The sequence below is a fragment of the Lactuca sativa genome, chromosome 8, assembly GCF_002870075.4.
Source record: "Lactuca sativa cultivar Salinas chromosome 8, Lsat_Salinas_v11, whole genome shotgun sequence".
NCBI lineage: Eukaryota > Viridiplantae > Streptophyta > Magnoliopsida > Asterales > Asteraceae > Lactuca > Lactuca sativa.
Window position 1 is genome coordinate 62,754,955 of NC_056630.2, and position 22,582 is coordinate 62,777,536.

Below are 22,582 nucleotides of genomic sequence, written 5' to 3' on the forward strand. Positions count from 1 at the left end.
CCGTACTGGGGTGGAGTACGGCATGTGTTGATGGACAAGGCTCATAAGTCTCGATTTTCTATCCACCCAGGGGCGACGAAGATGTATAGAGATCTTCGCCCCGATTACTGGTGGCCCTGCATGAAGCGGGATGTCGCTTGGTATGTTGAGAGATGCCTGACCTACAGGAAGGTCAAGACGGAGCACCAGAGGCCTCACGGCAAGATGCAGCCGTTAGACATTCCCGTGTGGAAATGGGAGGACATCACTATGGATTTTATCACCAAGCTTCCCAGGACCGCACGAGGGGTAGATTCGATATGGGTAGTAGTGGATCGGTTGACGAAGAGTGCTCATTTTATCCCGATCCAGGAGAGTATATCGGCAGAAAAGTTAGCCGATATCTATGTGCGTGAGATCGTGGCACGTCATGGAGTGTCGGTATCGGTGGTGTCAGACCGAGATGTCCGTTTTACATCCAGATTCTGGAAGCGGTTTCACGACGAGATGGGTACTCGTCTTCATTTCAGCACCGCTTTCCACCCTCAGACGGACGGGCAGAGCGAGAGGACGATTCAGACTCCCGAGGACATGCTCAGGGCATGTGTTCTAGACTTCGGTGGCAGTTGGGATACGTATCTTCCATTAGCGGAATTTTCGTATAACAACAGTTATCATGCGAGCATTGATCGACCTCCCTTTGAGATGCTTTATGGGAGGAAGTGTAGGACCCCAATTTGTTAGGGCGAGGTCAGTCAGCGGGTCGTTGGGAGCATAGAGGTGGTGCTAAAGACGACGGAGTTGATTCAGCAGGTCCGTAGTAGACTGCAGACTGCCCAAAGTCGGCAGAAGAGCTACGCCGACAGGAGGCGTTCGGACTTAGAGTTCCGGGTAGGCGATATGGTCCTTCTGAAGGTCTCACCTTGGAAGGGTGTCATCAGGTTTCGGAAGAGGGGCAAGCTGGGCCCCAGGTTCATTGGTCCTTTCAGGGTTTTGACCCGAGTGGGTCGGGTTGCTTATCGGTTGGATCTTCCAGTCGAGCTTAGCCAGATCCACAACACTTTCCATGTGTCTCAGTTGAGGAAGTGTTTGGTGGATGAGTCAGCAGTTTTTCCCCTAGAGGATATTCAGGTTGATAGCAGCCTGAATTATATTGAGAGGCCGGTCGCGATTCTGGACCGGAAGACAAAGACCTTGAGGAACAAGGTAATTCAGCTAGTGAAGGTGCAGTGGCAGCACCGGAAGGGGTCTAAGTGGACGTGGGAGGCTGAGGATGAGATGAGAGAGCATTACCCAGAGTTATTTGCAGATTCAGCCGTAGCAGACTTCGAGGACCAAGTCGGAGCCAAGTGGAGGAGAATTGTAACGACCCGTCTCTGGTATGTTGTTTCCACGTTACTTATTTAGAAGTTTTCAAGAGGGACTTGGCGAGTCTATAGCCTGACTCGTCGAGTAGAGACGGGATTTCGAGCACGTGTAAGTTGGCAACTCGATGAGTCCATATTCGGGACTCGGCGAGTCTGCCTGCCAGGAAGAAACCCTAAATCCCCGGGTTGCTCACCATTTAAGCAATGTTATGTGCCCCAAACTCGCCTCCTTCACCCTCAGAGAGCTGTGAGAAACCCTAATCCATCCCTTGATTGATTAAAGTGTTTTTGTGTGGAATCTTGAAGGTTTGAAGAAGAAGAAGAAGGAAGAACCAAAGAGAAGAGGTGTAGAGCAAAGATCCAAGGTCAAAATTAGAGTTCATTGAGGTATTTCTCGGAATCCTCCTGTTTTATGCTTACAACCTCCATTAGATCATTTCTAGGGCTAGTTTGATGTATTTTCCAACCTTATAGTTGTATGGATGCCTTAATAGGTCGAGATATCCCTAGATCTGTTCATTTAAGAGTTGTAGAGCCCGGATCTATTGCCTTTTTGAAGTTGCTTTGCATAAGAACCCTAGATCTAGCCTTTATCATGCTTTTTGGGCCTTATAATCTTCTTGGATGCTTTTGGACACGTAAAGATAGAATCTTTACGTGTTAATCGAACTAAGGAAGCCCAGATCTATAAGTTTTAGACGTTGGATTCAAGCAGAATCGAGTTTAGAATAGTTGCATGGATGTGACTCGGCGAGTCGGAAGAACGACTCGGCGAGTCAAGTCGCGAGTCCCGATTTTTCCCCCCTTTTGAGTGATGGCGAGTGGGAACCTGTGAGTAGTAGAATGGACTCAATGAGTTGGAGGGCAAACTCAGTGATGGAGGGACTCGACGAGTTGTTCATACAACTCGGCGAGTCCAAGACAATCTTCTTAGCTCAAGAACAACTTGTCGAGTTGTTCATATGACTCGGCGAGTCGGATGCAGATTGTCTGAGTTCTTGAATCGAGAGGGTACTCGTCGAGTCGATTCCATACTCGACGAGTAGCCACAAGTAGGGTTGAGAAGTGAGACTAGAGACTCGGCGAGTTGGCGGCCCAACTCGGCGAGTCAGGTCAACTGTAGGTTGACTTTGACCGGGAGAGTTGACTTTGACCAAGGGTAAAAGAGTCATTTTACCCCAGTGCAGTGATTAGCATTTAATTGAGTGTGTTTATGGATTTGTAGCCGGGGAGATACCGGAGCTGCAGCAGTTAGCTTCCAGAGCCATACACACAGCAGCCAGTTCACGAGGTGAGTTTCCTTCCAGTAGGAACGGGTCTAAGGCCACAATGCCGGCCCGTTCAGTTAGCAATAGTCTCTGGACTTCGGTCCAATGCAGTAGTTAGTATGTTTGACGCCTCCGTGGCTCAGACAGGATTTATGTGTTTATGCTAGTTGATATGTTATGCTATGCTGTGTTCAGTTAGTCCGGACATCGATCCGATGCAGGGGACGGGGTGCCAGTCAGTTTCGGACTTCGATCCGATGTAGGGGACGGGGTCCCAATCAGTTTCGGACTTCGGTCCGATGTAGGGGACGGGGTCCCAGTTAATTTTCGGACTTCGGTCTGATGCAGGGGACGGGGTCCCAGGTAGTTAGTCCAGACTTCGGTCCAATGCAGGGGACGGGGTCCCAGTCAGTGGGCAAGGCCCAGTATGTGCTTTATATGTATTGTATGGTATGTGGTAGTTTGGGGGAGCTCACTAAGATTCGTGCTTACAGTTTCAGTTTTGGTTTCAGGTACTTCCGCAAGCAAAGGGAAGAGCTCGGGATGATGGCATCGCACACACCACAGCTTCAGTTTTGTCCTGGGAGTTGATTCAGTTTCTTGATATGTTTGGATACAATTGTGATACAGTTTTTCTCACAGTATTTTATTATGGTTTTTGAAACACGCAACATATGGTTTTATTATGTGATACTCAGTTTCGTGGTTTTTGTTATAACAAAAATCGAAATTTTTGGGTGGTATTTTTGGGTTGTTTCATCATCACCATGCATTGAAATATTACAACTGATATTGTTTACATCCAATACATTGCTTTAGACATTTCAAATTCATAACATAAACTGTTTGATAGATAATCTAAGCAAAACACAATGACATTACTTGGTACTTATTCTTCGGCTTACCTGTTACCTGAGAATACAAGTTATTTTGAAAAACATCAACATATGAAATGTTGGTGAGTTCATAAGTAATGTTGTGTTAAAATGATTTGGTGTAATTTGTAAAACCCAGAAAATCCGATATTTTCTGAAAAGATCATTGTTTATAAAAAGTGTGAAGATCCGGGAATATGTGCTTGGTGATTTTAAAAACATGTATAATTATTGAGCCTTTGTATAAATCACGCAAGTGAAAATGTTGAACTTCCCAGGAAAACTCGATGATTTCCCAATACATAAAATACAATGACTTGTCTATTGTTATACTGATACGTCAAATGATTTTGATTACCCGGGTGACGTTGGATTAATTAGGGTTTGGGAGTTGTTATAATCACGCATTAAAGAAAATGTCTAGTTTATAACTACAGATTACGAACGATCCTTAAAGGCGTCGGCCGTTACTACTCACTTAATCCACCCACCATGATTACTCTTGTTTATCGTCCTGAATCTGTTTACTTTGATTTCTCAGAAGCCCAGCAACCGAGGAGATAGGAGAGTACGAAGTCCCTATATTTCCATGAGTTATTCAAGGCTATCGGGAATGCGAAAGACACTTGGCCCAGCTCGCATTTGACTTCTCCACCTCACTAGCAGTACTAATGGGCCACTAGGGCCCAATAGCACATTAGAGCTATGGAAAGTCCTTTTACATGGAATTGGGTCATAGAAGGCCCAATAACACGTACGCATATTCCCTTTAGGCCCAAAGATCATGTTAATGGGCTAGCAAGGCCCAACAAGCATGATTTGAAACTTCCAAGCCCAAAGTTTGTAAGTTAGCTCATCATAGTTATCACGCGTTTATTGAAATGCTTTGGTTTTACGATTTTGTTTTGTTATTGATTTGAGACCGAATCAATTCATTTTGTAACGATATTTGTTGTTGAGAGTGTATTTGTTTTCCGTTTCGTCGGTAGTAGTGGATCTTGTATTTTGTATTAATGAATTAATTTGTTTGAAAGTGGAATTTGACCCTTTTCACTACCATTCTTTTATATAAATAACACTTTCAGTCCTCTTTATATAAAAGAATTTCATTTTTAGTCCTTAAAACCTTTTTCTTGACACTTTTGTATTATTTATTTGATGAAACATGATTTTAACCCAAAATTTACTTTGTTGACAGCTTCAGCCCCTCTAGAATAGTGATTCTCGGTTAGGGACCCATTTTTCACGACTTTTACAGTTTTTGCCCAAAATCTAAAAAGTTTACATTTTTGGTCCTTTTTGTTAGTGAAAAGCATTTTTGACCCTTATTAACATTTTGTTATGGTAATTACCCCCTGTTTTATAGAAAGTTACATTCCCAGCCCCTCAACTTATCATTTTTGCATTTTTGAGGCTTATTGGGCCGAGAAGCCCATAAATAGCCCATTAGGCCAAAAATTTACATTTTAAGTCCCTTGAAATTTTTAATGTTCAGAAAAATATTTATAGAAACTTTTTTGACCCTTTTAACCTTCAAGAAACCGTGACTTGTTGATTTGTACCCCAAGTTTATATTTTTGACAATTTAAGCTTAAAAAATGGGTTTTATGTTAAAACATGTTCATCATGACCTTATAAGCTATTATTCTTGACTTGTTTAGTGTAAGATAACTTAGATTATGTTTTTTTCCTTTCTCATGTCATAGATCACGGGTTTACACCCTTTTGGTAACATATTCATCACAAAACACATGAAATCACACACATACATGCATCAAATCACACATAGCATACATATACACATAGATCTACACATTTTCTTGTATTCTCCCCCATAAAACTCATAAAAACCAAAAAGAAATGGGTATGAAACTCACCTTTGCTTGTTGTTTTCGATTTTGTTGCTATTTTCGGCCCTAGCAAGTTTCTTGGATGGATCTCGAACTTAGAGGGTTCTAAGATGAAAGATAATGAATTCATATGAGTTAAGAAGAGATTTTTGATAGAACAAAGAGTCTAGAGTGTGGATCCAAGCATCAACTTACCTAAGATGATGATTTTTGTGAAGAATCCTCCTTGCAAAGCCCTTGAATCTCGAAAGTATGGAGTGGAGTGGAAAGAGTTTTATTGAGAGGATTTTTGAGTAAAGTGTGGGTGTGTGTGTTTGGATTCGACCGAGAGCAAGAAAGAGAGAGAGGAAGAGAGACTTTAATGAGATGGTTGCATGGGAATATGAGTTATAAGCATGGAAGTCCTATGGGTAAAAGTGAGGTGGCATCCAAGAGTCAACTCCTCTTCTTGGGTTGGACTTGGGCCGAGAATGGGGAGGGAAAAAAAGAATATTTGGGCCTTGAATGCTTAAGTCTATTTTATGGTTAAGTTGAGTGATTTTTGGCCCAAATAAATATAAATATGATTTTTATGACCTATTAGGGCTAAATTAGGTTAGTTATGGCCCAATAAGCTCCATTTAGGTATTTTATTTCATTCTAGGCCCAATATGGCCCAAAATTTTAAAATAAATAGAAGTGGGTCCAATTAGAGCCCATTTAAGAGTTCTAAGCCCAAGATAGTCAAGTTGGAAGCTTATTGGCCCATTGGGCCCAATAAGGAAATCCTAGTCCAGAATGGACTTAAACTAGGATTTTCTAGGGTTTCCAGTTCTTTGTTGACTATTTGCAGTGCTTGTATGAAGTGTTTGATTGAAATTCTGTTGTTATTGAATAAGCATCCTATATGCTTTCACATTGTTGGTTCACATTTGTTATCATTGTTAAATGTTTACAAGGCATCGAATTTCCTGGTTGTGACATCATCCCTCCGTTAAAGGGAATTTCGTCCCGAAATTCTTTTGAAAGCTAGATTTGAGAATGCTAGAATAGATGAGGGTACTTCTGCTTCATTTGATCTTCGCGTTCCCACGTGAATTCGGGACCACGCTTCGCGTTCCACCGTACCTTCACAATCGGAATGCGGCTTGGCTTGGTACGCTTCACCTCCCTGTCCATGATTTCGACTGGTTCTGCGACGAACAGGAGATTCTCGTTGATTTCAATTTCATCAAAGGGAATGACGAGAGTTTCATCGGATAGACACTTCTTTAGATTGGAAACATGGAACACGGGGTGTATGTTGTTGAGCTCAACGGGTAGCTGCCGTCTGTATGCTACTGGACCAATTCGGGAAAGAATCTCGAAAGGTCCAATGTATCGTGCATTCAATTTTCCCTGTTTTCCAAAACGAATAACTCCTTTCCAAGGAGAAACTTTTAACAGTACTTGATCCCCGACCTGAAACTCTAAGGGCTTTCGCCGTTTATCGGCGTAGCTCTTTTGCTGTTCGCGTGATGCTTGTAGTCGAGTTCTGATTTGAACTATCTTTTCCGTGGTTTCACGTATCATCTCCGGTCCCGTTAATGTCTTGTCTGATGCTAGTTCCCTCGCTAGCTGGGTGTCGCCCACCTCAGCCCAACACAACGGTGATCTATACTTACGTCCATATAGTGCCTCGAAAGGAGCAACTTTGATGCTCGAATGGTAACTGTTGTTGTATGAGAATTCAACTAAGGGTAAGTGGGTATCCCAGGACTTCCCAAAGTCTAGCACACATGCACGAAGCATGTCTTCAAGCGTCTGAATGGTTCGTTCGCTTTGACCATCCATTTGTGGGTGATAAGCAGTGCTCATGTCGAGATGGGTTCCCAGTGCTTTCTGAAGTGATTGCCAAAAACGTGAAGTGAACCTACTATCTCTGTCTGAGATGATAGACACTAGCACTCCGTGAAGTCTCACGATTTCTCGAATGTATATTCTTTTCAATCTGTCCATCTTGTAGGATTCTATTATTGGCAGGAAATGAGCGGATTTCGTCAGTTTGCCAACTATTACCCATATAGTGTCCAATCCATCTGACGTCTTGGGCAGCTTGGTCACAAAATCCATAGTAATCCTTTCCCATTTCCACTTGGGAATTACTGGTTGCTGTAATGACCCCGAGGGCTTCTGGTATTCCACCTTTACTTTGGCGCAAGTAAGGTATTTGCTAACATAGGTGGCAATCTCTGCCTTCATGTTAGGCCACCAATAATGTTGTTTAATATCCAAGTACATTTTGTCCGAACCCGGATGGATGGAGTATCGCGTCTTGTGAGCTTCATTCATGACTACCTCCCTAAATCCTCCAAGTTTAGGGACCCAAATACGGTTCATGAAATAATATACTCCGCCCTCTTTCATCTCAAAATTCTTCTCCATTCCGCGTAAAGCTTCGCTTGTTTTGTTCTCCGCCTTCATGGCATCTGACTGGGCTACCCTGATTTGAGTGGTTAGGTGAGATTGGATGGTTATTTAGAGAGTTTTCACACAACGATTGGAGTAATCTTTCCGGCTCAAGGCATCAGCTACCACATTAGCCTTGCCTGGGTGGTACTTGATTTCACACTCATAATCGTTTAATAGTTCAACCCGTCTTTGTTGCCTCATATTTAGCTCTTTTTGATTCAAGATGTGCTGGAGACTCTTGTTGTCTGTGAAGATGGTGCACTTCGTACCATAAAGGTAGTGCTTCCAAATCTTCAGGGCGAAGACCACTGCTCCCAATTCCAGATCGTGGGTTGTATAATTCACTTCGTGTGTCTTTAGTTGCCAGGACGTGTAAGTTATCACCTTTCCACGCTGCATGAGAACGCAACCTTAACCCTGATTTGACGCGTCACAGTAGACTATGAAATCTTCCGTTCCCTCTGGTAGTGATAGTACTGGGGCACTGCAGAGTGCTTGCTTTAGAGTTCGGAATGCAGCTTCTTGTCTGTCCGTCCATTTGAATGGTACACCCTTTTGTGTAAGCGAGGTAAGTGGCTTGGTGATCTTAGAGAAGTTTTGAATGAACCTCTTGTAGTAACCTGCTAGACCTAAGAATTGGCGAATTTTTGTGGGCATTGTCGGGACTGCCCATCCTTCGATGGTTTGGACGTTAGAAGGATCCACATGTATCCCTTCCCGACTAACAACATGACCCAAAAAGTTCTCGCTACGGAGCCAGAACTCACTCTTGGAGAGTTTTGCGTATAATTTCTCAGTTCGCAGGGTTTCCAGGATTTCTCAGATATGTTGGCCATGCTCTTCTTCACTTCGAGAATAAACTAGAATGTCGTCAATGAAAACAATAACAAAGTTGTCGAGGAATGGTCGGCAGATTCGATTCATTAGGTCCATGAATGCGGCAGGGGCATTCGTTAGACCGAAGGGCATTACGACAAATTCGCAGGGCATTCGTTAGAACGGAAAGATGTTGAGTGTTTGTGGTTTTTGTGAGGTTGTGATCCTATAAACTAGGTGTGTGGCACAAACATAAGTAATTTCACAATTTAGCACACAATCATAGATATGTAACACATAACATATTAAAACATCACAGTAAACATATAAGATTTCTCATTACTATTATCCGCACTTTGATACATGAAAATTTTGCTCGAAAGAGCATACATAAGCGGTACAAGTTCGGCAGCATAACGGCTCTATCAGTAGTGTAATCACTTAAACATAGAGTCGGGATACATAGCATAGATCATAGTACTAGTACTAAGGACTGATACAGCTAACCCTAGTCGTGGTGGGATGTGCCAGGGGGTGGTGCTGAGGAAGTGGATGCTCCCTGAAGACGAGCCACCTTACCTACCTCATGTGGAACTCTCGGAGGACGTATCACGTCTCCTGCTCCGCACGCTCAACCCTAGTCCACATCTGGCGTACCTGATCGGAGGTACTCTGAGCTAGGTTGCCTGTGTTCCGTAATCGTCTCACCATGATTGGAAGGGCACGATCGGCCGGTCCTCCGTCCCTCAAGTCAAAGAACTCGAGTGACATGCCGAACAGGGGTCGTTGTACCTGCTGTCTGCTCCATCTCCAAAGATCAATACCACAGGGGGGTGTAGGACCAGTGGGACCCACCCGGTAAGCAGGTACTCTAATCGGATAAGGGGGGTTGATGACTTCGGACTCTGCATCTGATAACGTCAAATCGTTCTTTTGCAGATGCTTCTGTGCCTGGACGCACGAGATGAGACGAAGGTTCGTGCTGGGTTTGTCTCCGTAAATAACTAGGGTTTCATGATTTGGAAGGTGAAGCCGAACGGCTTTCTCGCGACACATAATTTCAGCATGGTGGGGGCTTAACCAGTCCATGCCAACAATCAAATCAAAACTCCTAATGGAAACAGGCATTAAGTTTATTTTAAAGACGTGTTGATTTAGGGTTAGGGTACATCCGATATAGATCTCCCCAATAGATTCTATTTTCCCATTGGCCATTTCCACCGTAAAGGTTTCATTGAGCTTCTGGGGTTGTTGTTTTAACAAATGCTTAAACTTATTGCTCACAAAACTTCTTTCTGCTCCGGTATCAAATAGGATGCATGCATAAGTATGGTTTCGGAGAAACGTACCGGTAACAACAGTGGGATCCTGAACCGCTTCTACCTGACCCATGGTCAGCACCCTTCTTGTTCCTCCATTTCCGGGATTGTTGCTGTTGGGGCAGTTTCGACGGAAATTCCCAGTCCTTCCACATCCATAACAGGTGTGGCTAGGTCCTGCATTGTTGTCGCCATTGTTGGTGTTGTTGTTGTTGCGGTTATTGTTGTTGTTGTTTCCCTATTGTTGGTTCTGAGGAGGTAGTGTTGGATTACTGTCTAAGTCCATAACTATTTTGGTATGTACTTGACCCGATTATGAGCATGGTCCTTTTGGGTTGCCTTCACCATAGCAATATGTAGGATGATTTAAGGAGATAAAGGTTTAAATATGATTTATTAATATATTATGAGAATAATATATTAAAAGAGAAATCATATTGTTTAATTAATATTAGTCAATAATTAATTGATAATTAATTTTGTGGCTAAAAGAGATTAATTAAATTCAGGGGACTGGACTGCAATTATTGGATAACTGAGTTATCGGGCTAAGGAATACTAAAGGAATAAGGGGTGAACGAAATTATGATGGAAGCCCATCATATTTTCGTCCATAGCCTTATCCAGAAGGTTCCATGGGCTGCTTAGAGTTTAAACTGTCCATTAGGGTTTTGACTGAAACCCTAGCAGCCCACACAATTATATAAAGGACCCCTTAGGCCCCAAAAACGGGTGGAACTGATTCTCTAGGGTTTCTAGTCGTTTTTGGGCAGCCTCTCTTCTTCTCCTCTTCATCCAAGTTGCATATGGTGTTTGTGACTCCATTAGAGTTGCAACACTTGAGGCACTAAGCTTTTGAAGCCAATCCAAGCAAGGAATTGATTGTTATTGCTATATAACAATCAAAGGTAATTCTCTAAACCCTATTTCAGTTTATAATATGTTAGATCTAAGTTTATTAGTCTTGGATTCAAAGCATGTACAATAGAGAAATCTAGATCCAAGCATTAGGGTTTGTATGAGCACATAAGATTGTTTCTTATGCATAAAACCCATCAGTGGTATCAGAGCCTTGATTGGTTTCTGTTGTATGTGATGCTATGTTGAATTGTTTACTGAAAAACGAGTTTTTTGCCTGTGCCCGACTCAACTCGGCGAGTCAGTATCTGGACTCGGCGAGTTGGCCCTACTCGGCGAGTCAGTGCGTCAGGCAGAGGGTATTTCGGGATTTAGCTGCTGTTTTGACTTGATTTTGATGCTTAAATTGTTTTATGAAGTTAAAATCCGAATTTTATTTTAATTATATGTGTATCCTTGCCAAAACAATAGATAATTTCAAATCTTTTAAATCTTGGTTGTTTATGTGATAAATATGGATTATTTAAAGTTACTTGGTAATTATCTAATGACTAAAATAAGATTAGGTCAAATATAAATAATTATGTAATTAATTGTTTAATTTGAATTATTTGTTGTTTGATCCCTAATGTTTTGAAATGTTTCAAAACTTGCCCTCAAGTTTTGGAATTTAAAAGTTAATTAAAAGTTTAATTTTGAAATGTTAAATTCTAAAACCTTAATAATTTGAAAAGTTCAAATCACACCCTTATGGTTTTATTAATTAATTAAAGTGTATAATTAAAAGAGATTTAATAAACCCATAAAGTTTTGGTTTACATTTAATTAAATTAAAAGTATAATTTACTAAATTGAACCACCTAGTATTTTAAAAGTGTAAAATACACCCTATACTATATATAACATTAAAAGTCTAATATTATATATGTATGAGTAAACATTCAGTCTTACCGTTAGTAGGCCTCATTCACGAAGCTGGTATATAAGGGGTGTTTAAGGAAATTGCCTATAAAATGGCGATTGAATGGGTATCCACTCTTACCCACTGCACTCTTGACTAGTGGAGGGTCGTTAGCCGAACGGTTAGGATAGGACAGAAACCTTCCATTATAAGTATAATGAAGTACAAAGTAACTAAATGCTTTTTCAGATTCCCAAATCATAGTTACTTTAGACAAAATGTGAAATTGTATGCTAACCCATGGAATTACACTTCGTACCCTTGTCAAACGTTAGTGGAGCGTGTGTGGTTAACCGGCACACTAATTTGGGGATGACATTGGTGGCGAAGGGTGGCACGATGCTTATCATAGATCAATGGAGCGTGTGAGGCTAACCGGCACATTGATTAGGTGATAGTAGCATTGGGCGCACCATGTGATTCGTATGGTTATTCACACCTTGTTTGTGATCCTCAGCATCCCAGTCACAAATAGTAGGGCATAATCGAGATTAAACATGCCATTGAAAAGTTCAATGAATCTCAAAAGATCTAGGAGTTTCAATTCATTTAAAACTTAATCTTCATTTTTCGTTTTTCATGGTGGAAATTGGTAAATCTTCATTTACCTACCTTCAAATATTCTGCAACTAGATTACGGCATCCCTCTTCTAGGTTGTAGAGTATTGTGTTGGATCCTAGCTTGATGTTTCATTTGGGTGTTGCATCGAGAATTCTAATCAACTTAACTTGAATTTTCTCCCGTTTTGTAGATGTCTGCATCTTACAATGGTCTTCCCAAATCCTTTGGAACAAGCTTTCCAAATGAAGATGACGTTCTGAGATACGATCAAGGAAATGAGAGTCATGCTTCACTTCCTCCACCTCCTCCAATTGTTCTCCCTGACCCACAAGTTCAAAGGCTTGAAAAGTTCAAGCTCACTCAAGCCCTTTTGGCAAGTAAACACGAAGATGGGAAACCTGTGTGTGCACACGTATTAGATATGAAGTCACACATTGATAGGTTAAGCATGTTGGGTGTCGAGATTTCAAGCGAGTTGGCTGTTAACTGGGTTCTTCAGTCACTTCCTGAATCATATAGTGAGTTCGTTAGAGAGTATTATATGATGGACCACGACGTAACCCTAATTGATCTCACCTATTTGCTTATAGCTGCTGAATCAACAATGATTTGGCGTGCTGGTCAAGCAAATTTGTCTAGTGAATCAAACTCCCAAACTTCAATGGACACTGGCAACATTGGAAGTCCAGAAAGAACTAAGTCTGTGATTGTCCGATGTGCTGTGCCAAAGGAGTCCATTTGCTTTTATTGCCAAGAGAAGGGGCATTGGAGACGAAGCTGCCCTAACTACCTGAGAGATCTAAGAAATGGGAGAGTCAAGACGTATGGCTCTACTTCAGGTAAAATCCATTATCTAACTCTTTTGAGTTCCTATACTAGATTCTCAATACATGATGTGATAAGATTACATTTTGATGTTTTGTAGGATCGAAGAAAAGAGAGGAAGCTTGAGAAAAGAAGTGAGCTGAATCTAATCATGAAGAAATGGATTTCGATCGCATTACTTGAAGAATGGATTCTTGAGCTACTACTTGGAGTTAGAATAGATTGTTAAAAAATATGTAATAACATATTTTTTTCAATTGAATTGCATTGTAAGGACAAATTTTTTCCGCAATAAAATGAATTTTGATTTTGTCTTATTTATTTATCCTTACAATGAAATATATGAAAAATTGATGTTAGTGTACTTCTATTATTAGCAAAATGGATTTGATTCTTAATTATGTTATTTGTGGAAATGTCGAAAGTGTACCAAATAGGGAGAGTTTCTCATCGCCCAAGTTTCAATTGGACAGAAACTTGGAATCATGCAATGTGTATTGTATGATGAATGAAAAACTTTCACATTTGGGAAACTTAGACTAATTCTTTGGCAAAGTGTCAATTGAAGGACTAGGAGATCAAGTATAGTAGGTTGTGCGTTGATCAAGTCCACCACAATAGTGACAAAGATATTCTTCATGATTTACTAAAGATTAGTAAATATGATTATACTTATAAGATTAAGTGTAATTCTGAGTTGATTGAAAGAGTTTCAATGAATAGTAGAGCAAATAAAGAAGAATCAAGTAGGCAGAAAGATAAAAGTTTCTCTATTCTAAGAAGAAGGGAGAGTACCTTTTATTGTGTTTTATGATAAGTAAATGATTAAGAACCATGTCTCAATTGATCCTCTAAGTGAGTCTTAGTGCAATTGCATGTCTAAGAAGAGGAATCGAGAATTGTAGAAATGGTTAAATCAAGAAGTCAATCATACATCTTTCCAATATCAAGTCTTAGAGTCAAGATTGTGACATTGAGTGAAAAGTCTAAAGTAGGTTTATAACACTCATCAAATGTGGAATTTAGAAAAGTTTTCTTATTCTTGCACATTTGAAATTGGTAAGTTGTGTTGTCTTGGATAAGACAAAGACCAACTAGGACCAATTATGTGAAGTGTTTTGTCTTGATAAGAACCACACTAACTCTTGAGTATTTGCTTTGTCAAGAAATGTTTCTTGACAAGAGAATCTTATATGTCAAGGAGTTAGTGGGAGTCTAAATGGTCTTGAAAGGTTTCAAGAATAAATCAAGAATAAACCTTATCGATCATCACTAGCACACGAATTGAGGTTTACAACCTATCGTGCTGACATTATTTTGTTTCTGTGCCATTCCAATTGAATTAATTGTGTATGTGAGTTATATGAGTTCTCATTTGAATGCATACTAAAGCCTTAGTCGATGGAAAGTACATTGATATGTAAGGACAAGTTACTAAACTACTTGGAAGACATGGTGGGCACTCGTGTTACCATAAGGCAAGAAATCAAGATTAAGAAAGTTCAGTCCATATGAGTTTGGATTTGTCGCAAGTTTTGGTTTTGGCAAATTCACATGGATAGGAACTCATACACCATAAAATCTAAGTGTCATAAGATTCCCTCCTTCATGAAAAAGACTGTGAGGAAATGCTTTCACTAAGAGAGATCTTGAGAAGATAGCAATTGTGAAAATTGTATTCTCAAATTCGATTATGGTTACGGCATCCCTTTCCATAGTACGAATTGTGAGATTTGGCAATTAGTTTGAACATTTGGAACTTAGTAACATAAGTTCTAAATTGTTTAAGCACACATATGAGCTATCTAAGGCAAAGGTGTATAAGTTTAAGAAGCTTAGATAAAGGCTTATCGAAGCATCTGGTATTAGAAATATGAATTTTAGAAATTCAATAGGCATTGTTTTCTGGAAGTTCATTTGTTTTCTAAATACATGTCAAAGCTAGTGGGAGCATAAGTGTTATGCTTATATGGTAATCATGATAGTGGGAGCATAAGTGTTATGCTTGTATGATTATTATGGCGAGTATTGCAAGTTAGCAATATTAATTATAGAAAAACAAAGATTCAATTTGCAAAATTGCATGGGTTGAAAAGTTGTTTTGCTATAATTAAGGGAGAGAATATTATACTTCGTTTCAATATCTAAAACTTAGATTAACAAATTTTAATATTTTCAGTCAAAGGGTACATTGTGTGTTCTTAAAATTCGATTATGATTACGACATCCCTCTTCATAGTTCGAATTGTGAGAACATGACACATAAAATTTTATGGCAAAAGATTGGTAAAGTATCATATCTTTATGTAAGACATTATGCATACGCTTCGGGTATAGGATCAATTGCAAATGCTATAAGATTTTACCATTCTAAAATTTTCCAAATGCCTAGCGCATTAAGAGGGAAAAAGGATTAGAATTGGTTTTGACTAAAATAATTAAACAACTACCAAAGGACGATCCAAAGTCCACTGAGGATTGGTCGCTTGTGAGTAGTTGGAAGTATGGTATTGGATGGACCATATCGACATTATTATGAATAGATCAGATTCTATTAAGAATGAGTTGTCATATGGCAAATGTGAAAATGTTTCATATTGGGAGTTGGATATTGAGATTCTGTGTCTAGATGCAAGAAGGATGTTCAAAGGAATGTACTTTGAATGTGAGACTTCACGTCTATGGAATTGTCTTGTAACAATTTCTAAGAAAGTACTTTGTAATTTCATTAGCCAAGTCTTGGTGACTTTTGTGCTATGACTTTACGAAAGGATCGTTGCGGAAAATGTTAGAATCTAGCATATTCTAGTAGTGGCAAGAACCTTGTATTCTTACACTAACAATGGGGATTGAGGAATTGTGAAATGAGAATCATTGGAAAAGTTTTTCAATTGTTCTATTTCACAAAGTATAGACCATAGGAAAAAAAGTGTGCATGCTTAAAGTATGGGACAATTGTTGTTGTAATTCAAGTAATGAGTTGATTATCCGAAACATTAAATGATAAATAATGAGTGATCAATATGGTGGATAAATATAAGTGTTTTATTTACTCTCACAGGTTTGGGGCCATATAGGATTAAGTATTATTATTATGTTTCAGTTTGCATGTTTTGACTTCCAGAATAACTAGGTTATTCAAACATCCACAGTCGGTCATACGTTGGAAGTAAGTATGAAGGAAGACTGTCATGAATATGTCTGTAGATTGTCTGAAGTGTTTAGATATGGCACAAGTTTGCTGCAGAGTTCATGAGTGCTTTGATAAGATTAGAGTATTGGATTAAACCCACGCTTACTTGGATCACTTCATGTTTTTATCACGAGTGATTAGTGAGACAATAATATTGTATATTTTTGAAACCGAGACATGTGAGTTGTTATTTGTTGGTTGGTTACACATTGATAATAAGTAAACGCACCAGTAACTTGGTGTTATAAAACTTATTGTTGTGTGTGATTCAATCAGTGAATGCGAGCGAGCATATGAGTCGAAGTTTATCCATTCCTTTTACCCAAAGTGGGACAAAAGCGATATCTATGGGCCTCTCGATGATTTAGTGATGACACCTAAGTGCTTGGCCAAGCCGGGACTAAGTTGATGTGTTCAATTGTAGTCTGTTATCAGTCGTCATAAATCAGAAGTCGGGAAACAGTATAGAGAGAATGATTGAAATTCATGTCTTATGTCTATACGATATCTTGAGAATGGATGAATATATAATCCCTTATCTAGAGGACATGCTATCTGATAAGATCAGAGTTGACAACGACTTTTGAAAGCTACGATTGCTGATCAGGTTCTGAAGTCATACGAAAAATAGTTATTAGACTTATCCAAGTGGGAGACTGTTGGATTAGTGTCTAAGTCCATAACTATTTTGGTATGTACTTGACCTGATTATGAGCATGGTCCTTTTGGGTTGCCTTCACCATAACAATATGTAGGATGATTTAAGGAGAGAAAGGTTTAAATATGATTTATTAATATATTATGATAATAATATATTAAAAGAGAAATCATATTGTTTAATTAATATTAGTCAAGAATTAATTGATAATTAATTTTGTGGCTAAAAGAGATTAATTAAATTCAGGGGACTGGACTGCAATTATTGGATAATTGAATTATTGGGATAAGGAATACTAAAGGAATAAGGGGGTGAACGAAATTATGATGGAAGCCCATCAGATTTTCGTCCATAGCCTTATCCAGAAGGTTCCATGGGCTGCTTAGAGTTTAAGCTGTCCATTAGGGTTTTGACTGAAACCCTAGCAGCCCACACAAGTATATAAAGGACCCCTTAGGCCCCAAAAACGGGTGGAACTGATTCTCTAGGGTTTCTAGTCGTTTTTGGGCAGCCTCTCTTCTTCTCCTCTTCATCCAAGTTGCATATGGTGTTTGTGACTCCATTAGAGGTGCAACACTTGAGGCACTAAGCTTTTGAAGCCAATCCAAGCAAGGAATTGATTGTTATTGCTATATAACAATCAAAGGTAATTCTCTAAACCCTATTTCAGTTTATAATATGTTAGATCTAAATTTATTAGTCTTGGATTCAAAGCATGTACAATAGAGAAATCTAGATCCAAGCATTAGGGTTTGTATGAGCACATAGGATTGTTTCTTATGCATAAAACCCATCAGGTAGGTTCTGCAATACTTTGCCGTGTGACCCTTCCGATTGCAACTGGTGCACTGCATCTCTCTGCATTCTCCATTATGATGGAGACCGCACTTGTTGCACTTAGGAAGATTACCGGAATAAGAACTAGGAGAACTTGGAGCAGCTGAGGCTGGAGCATGTGGTGTGGGTGGAACTTGAGTGGTTGCAGCGTTAACTGCCACTGTTTGCTGCTTCTTGGATGATTCGGAGCCTTGACGTCCCTTGATCTTGTTGTTCTTCCCCTTTTTGTTGTCGTTTTCCTTCTTACCTTCAGCCTCCACTGGCTTCTCACCCTTCTTATTGTTGTGGTCATACAGCTTCTTGGCTAATCTCTTGGCACTGTCGAAAGTTTCGGGATTTGCAGCTATCACGTTTCCTTGGATCGGGGAGGGTAGTCCCCAGATGAATCGTTCGATCTTCTTTCCTTCTGAGATGATCATGCCAGGGGATAGCAGAGACAGTTCGCTAAACCTTGATATGTATGCATCTATATCAGCTTTCCGGACGGGGAGATTCCACAGCTCTTGTTCCATTTTCTGAATTTCGCCACGAGGGCAGTATTCGGCCATCATCATTTCTTTCATCTCTGTCCATGGCATGGAATTGGCTACGGGGAGTGTCATGGCTTCCACGTGTCCATTCTACCAAGTGAGCACTTGGTCAATGAAAGTGCATGCAGCAAACTTCACCTTTATCTCCTCAGGGCAATCACATATCTCGAACACCGATTCCACCTTCTCGATCCATCGTTTCAGGGTGATCATTCCTCAAGTGCCGTTAAAGGTCCGTGGTTTGGCGTTGGTGAAGTCTTTGTAGGAGCATGTCTTGGTAGGTCCTTGATTCATTCCGTTGTTTGAACTTCCAGCCCCTTGTCCGTTGACTCCTCCATTGTTCCCTTGGTGAATTTGTGACATCGCTGCGGTGACCACAACAGATACGGCTGCTTGGAATGCAGCTGAGTCGACTTCGGGTGGGGTTGGCCCAGGGTTTCTGCGGGTGGGTCGTTGAGGCATCTTTCTGTCATGGAACAGAAAGATGTTGAGTGTCTGTGGTTTTTGTGAGGTTGTGATCCTATAAACTAGGTGTGTGGCACAAAATTAAGTAATTTTATAATTTAGCACACAATCATAGATATGTAACACATAGCAGATTAAAACATCACAGTAAACATATAAGATTTCTCATTACTATTATCCGCACTTTGATACATGAAAATTTTTCTCGAAAGAGCATACATAAGCGGTACAAGTTCGGAAACTTAACGGCTCTATGAGTAGTGTAATCACTTAAACATAGAGTCGGGATACATAGCATATATCATAGTACTAGTGCTAAGGACTGATACGGCTAACCCTAGTCGCGGTGGGATGTGCCAGGGGGTGGTGCTGAGGAAGTGGATGCTCCCTGAAGACGAGCCACCTGTCGTTCTACATCCTGGAGTCGGGACTCCTACCTTACCTGCCTCATGTGGAACTCTCGGAGAACGTCTCGCGTCTCCTGCTCCACACGCTCAACCCTAGTCCACATCTGGCGTACCTGATCGGCGGTACTCTGAGCTAGGTTGCCTGTGTTCCGTAATCGTCTCACCATGACTGGAAGGGCACGATCGGCCGGTCCTCCATCCCTCAGGTCAAAGAACTCGCGTGACATGCAGAACGGGGGTCGCTGTCCCTACTGTCTGCTCCACCTCCACAGATGAATACCCCAGGGGGTGTAGGACCAGTGGGACCAACCCGGTAAGCAGGCACTCTAATCGGATAAGGGGGGTTGATGACTTCGGACTCTGCGTCCGAATCACCCTCTTCGTTATCGCTGGGTTCCTCCTCGAGACTTCCTTCGGCTTCCTCCTCTTCTTGGTCCACCATTGGCTCGGCAGGTCTGCCTTCGGCTTCCGCCTCAGGTTCCCCTTCGGATTCCTCCTCAGGTACCTCCTCGGATTCTTCCAACCATCCATTATTCCCCTGGTTAGGGAAATAAGGATCTCCGGGGTGATGGAAACCAGCCATGCTGTCTGCGAGAGTGTGTAAATATGTTAACATTATTCCTAAGACGCTATAATTATTGTATAGATTGAGCAGATGTTCTCTTCTTGGTGATAAAAGGGTATGCTTTTAGGTTCCCTAGCCATCACGATTTCCTCGGGACATGTGATAGTTGTACCTTGGAGGAAATGTAGTTGATCAGGCTACATCCACTCCTTGATTACGACTTTGAAAAGTCCTGGCTTAACCGAGATGCTAGCATTATCTTGTTTGGTTCGGTATTATGTTCTTTATCCTAATTCACACAAGCAAAGATGTTTTATCGTTATGTTTTACTTGTTTTGTTCAAAGTTGTGTTAGTCCCTCTTTTTGGTTTATAGTTGCATATCAATGTGTGGTTAGATATGCTAGTTCACTATAAACAGAGCTCCGATACCAACCTGTCACACCCCCGAACCAGACGGCGGAAACGTCCGAGGGATCTTGTGACTTAAATTGAATACAATCACAATGAATATACATGAATCATAACATAACTCATCACCATGCATTGAAATATTACAACTGATATTGTTTACATCCAGTACATTGTTTTAGACATTTCAATTTCATAACATAAACTGTCTGATAGATAATCTAAGCAAAACACCATGACATTACTTGGTACTTATTCTTCGGCTTACCTGTTACCTGAGAATACAAGTTATTTTGAAAAACGTCAACATATGAAATGTTGGTGAGTTCATAAGTAATGTTGTGGTAAAATGATTTGGTGTAGTTTGTAAAACCCAGAAAATCCGATATTTTCTGAAAAGATCATTGTTTATAAAAAGTGTGAAGATCCGTGAATATATGCTTGTTGATTTTCAAAACATGTATAATTGTTGAACCTTTGTATAAATCATGCAAGTGAAAATGTTGAACTTCCCAGGAAAACCCAATGTTTTCCCAATACATAAAATACAATGACTTGTCTATTGTTATACCGATACGTCGAATGATTTTGATTACCCGGGTGGCGTTGGATTAATTAGGGTTTGTGAGTTGTTATAATCAGGCATTAAAGAAAATGACTAGTTTATAACTACAGATTACGGGAATGCGAAAGACACTTGGACCAACTCGCATTTGACTTCTCGACCTCACTAGCAGTACTAATGGGCCACTAGGGCCCAATAGCACATTGGAGCTATGGAAAGTCCTTTTACATGGAATTGGGTCATAGAAGGCCCAATAACACGTAAGCATATTCCCTTTAGGCCCAAAGATCATGTTAATGGGCTAGCAAGGCCCAACAAGCATGATTTGAAACTTCCAAGCCCAAAGTTTGTAAGTTAGCTCATCATAGTTATCGCGTGTTTATTGAAATGCTTTGGTTTTACGATTTTGTTTTGTTATTGATTCGAGACCGAATCAATTCGTTTTGTAACGATATTTGTTGTTGAGAGTGTATTTGTTTTCCGTTTCGTCGGTAGTAGTGGATCTTGTATTTTGTATTAATGAATTAATTTGTTTGAAAGTGGAATTTGACCCTTTTTACTACCATTCTTTTATATAAATAACACTTTTAGTCCTTTTTATATAAAAGAATTTCATTTTTAGTCCTTAAAACCCTTTTCTTGACACTTTTGTATTATTTATTTGATGAAAACACGATTTTAACCCAAAACTTACTTTGTTGACAGCTTCAGCCCCTCCAGAATAGTGATTCTCGGTTAGGGACCCATTTTTCACGACTTTTACAGTTTTTGCCCAAAATCTAAAAAGTTTACATTTTTGGTCCTTTTTGTTAGTGAAAAGCATTTTTGACCCTTATTAACATTTTGTTATGGTAATTACCCCCTGTTTTATAGAAAGTTACATTTCCAGCCCCTCAACTTATCATTTTCGCATTTTTGAGGCTTATTGGGCCGAGAAGCCCATAAATAGCCCATTAGGCCAAAAATTTACATTTTAAGTCCCTTGAAATTTTTAATGTTCAGAAAAATATTTATAGAAACTTTTTTGACCCTTTTAACCTTCAAGAAACCGTGACTTGTTGATTTGTACCCCAAGTTTATATTTTTGACAATTTAAGCTTAAAAAATGGGTTTTATGTTAAAACATGCTCATCATGACCTTATAAGCTATTATTCTTGACTTGTTTAGTGTAAGATAGCTTAGATTATGTTTTTTTACTTTCTCATGTCATAGATCTCGGGTTTACACCCTTTTGGTAACATATTCATCACAAAACACATGAAATCACACACATACATGCATCAAATCACACATAGCATACATATACACATAGATCTACACATTTTCTTGTATTCTCCCCCATAAAAATCATAAAAACCAAAAAGAAAGGGGTATGAAACTCACCTTTGCTTGTTGTTTTCGATTTTGTTGCTATTTTCGGCCCTAGCAAGTTTCTTGGATGGATCTCGAACTTAGAGGGTTCTAAGATGAAAGATAATGAATTCATATGAGTTAAGAAGAGATTTTTGATAGAACAAAGAGTCTAGAGTGTGGATCCAAGCATCAACTTATCTAAGATGATGATTTTTGTGAAGAATCCTCCTTGCAAAGCCCTTGAATCTCGAAAGTATGGAGAGGAGTGGAAAGAGTTTTATTGAGAGGATTTTTGAGTAAAGTGTGGGTGTGTGTGTTTGGATTCGACCGAGAGCAAGAAAGAGAGAGAGGAAGAGAGACTTTGATGAGATGGTTGCATGGGAATATGAGTTATAAGCATGGAAGTCCTATGGGTAAAAGTGAGGTGGCATCCAAGAGTCAACTCCTCTTCTTGGGTTGGACTTGGGCCGAGAATGGGGAGGGAAGAAA